Below are 2,229 nucleotides of genomic sequence, written 5' to 3' on the forward strand. Positions count from 1 at the left end.
CCCTATGAAGGTCAAGGTCACATGGTGTGATCGTTTAAAGCTTTAAAAAATTTCAACCGGAAGTTGCAAAAAAGCAAAAGCGAAATTCAAAATTCGGCTCCCAATGTCTTTTGCGCAATCGATTGCAGAATACATTCACATCAAATTTGAGCATATCAACTTTTACCCTGAGGCCCCATTTTGAGTTTTACAAAAGTGTGTTTTTTCAATATGGCGGCCAAAGTATCACTTTCGGTCTGGATTTTATTTTAAAATCGGCCATAAAATTTTATTTGCCAAAGATCAGCCAAATTTTGTTGACCTACATAAATTACACCGGAAGTTATTCAACCGGAAGTAGATTTGAAGTTCAGTCGCTTTCCTGTTGAAAATCGGAAATGACGTACAAAATTTGACTGTATCATATTATTAACATTAGTGAAGTCTCTTTGCATTTAAAATTTCAGGTCAATCGATGCAAAAGCAAAAAAGTTGCAAAAAAATCGAAAAATTTGATCGAAAAAAGTGAGCGACGAATTTTCGAATTTCGTACTTTTTCAAGTGCTATCAGGTCAGAAATTACAGGTAGATTGTAAAAATGAAAACCCGAAGAAAATCGATGCAAAAATGCGCCTTCTAGAGCCGATTTTCGACTTTTTGCACATGTTAAACTGTGGCACTTCCGGTTTTGCAAAAATGTTCCAATTTATATTAATGCACATCGTCGCCTATATAGAAGGTCTATGAAATTTGAAACGTTGCTGCAACTACTGCAGTCTAAGCTCGGGAAGGTGTGGACGAAACAAAAAAAAAAAAAAAAAAAAAAAAAAAAAAAAGAATGGACATTTCGATAACAATGAGTTCCTTGACCCTGAAAGCATATATTTCGACACCAAAATTATGTCTATCGGTGCCCTAGAAGCAACGTTATGACCGAAATAATATTCGGAATATCGAGGATGGCTGACATTTTGAATTTGGCTCATAAAAAAATTTTCCCAAGGGTGTCAAGTGGAAATGTTTCAGAAGGGTTATCTGAACCAGAAAAAACAATAAAACATTGTATGTACTCCAAAACATACTTTCATCAAAATCTGGTGTTTGGCCACCAGACGAATATACACTATTCAGTTTGGTCGAACATAGAAAGATTTACATTGGACTTCCTTTCAAATTCCATCATCAATAATGATAGAATAATTTTTGGACATTTTATAATCGATAATGAAGATCCATGTATAAGTAAAACAAAGACGATTTGTGTTTAATTCCCGTTTGTTTACAAAGACAGTCCGCCATTACGTCATATTGATCACATGACCACATGACGTCATTTTTGGAACCTCCGTTAACCTCATAATCTTGATAGGTTAAGGTAATATTTACAATATTTACATCAAAAGCCGAAGCACTGTATCGCACAATTTTGCAGCTATACCTGTAAAGAAAACAGTTTACACGGCTTTCCAAAAGAAGCTGGTATGCGTCAAATTCGTACAATTGAAAAGGGCTGACTTCAAGGCGCCGACTGAAAACTCTCAGTCTGTTATTTATTTCACTTCAAAACTCTTTATTTTTATAGAAAATATTCTAAATTGAAAAGATGACATAGCCAGAAAAGTGTTTTAAAATTCGATTTTGCATATGAGACTCCATTAGAATTATATTATTAATTAATACTAAAAAAATAGTCATTTAAACTTACTAGCCAAAAAGGTGAAATTTAAATTTTCCAGCACAAAACGGTGGTAGTGGCGGTCATTTTGGAACACCCTTGAAGCGTAACAAAAGCGAAAAATGAAGTTGATTTCATGAAATTTCAGTTTATATGAAACGCAAAACTCATAAATGATTAAAAACTATCATTTCTTAATTTAAAGTATATTTTGAGCAGATAATTTCATATTATTTCAATTATTTGATCAGAAGGTCTACTTTCACTTTATCATTATTTGATAGGCCTATCCTATCATGACCTATGTGTGTATTTTACCAATTAAGATTTGGGAATGTACGAACTCATGATATTATGAAAATTACCTATTGTCTTTAAAATAAATTATAATTAAGTTACATGTGTTATAAAATAGTTAAAATCTTATAATGACTTGTTTTGTATATCACGTATAAAATGAGTGTGAAGAAATCATACAAATAACGACCATATTTCTCAAATATTTATCCCATTCATCATGGAATATCTCAAAGACTAATCAAGATATTTTAATTCTGTAAAGAGATATGAATATT

This window comes from Lottia gigantea (assembly GCF_000327385.1).
Source record: "Lottia gigantea unplaced genomic scaffold LOTGIsca_32, whole genome shotgun sequence".
In the NCBI taxonomy this organism is placed as follows: Eukaryota; Metazoa; Mollusca; class Gastropoda; family Lottiidae; genus Lottia; species Lottia gigantea.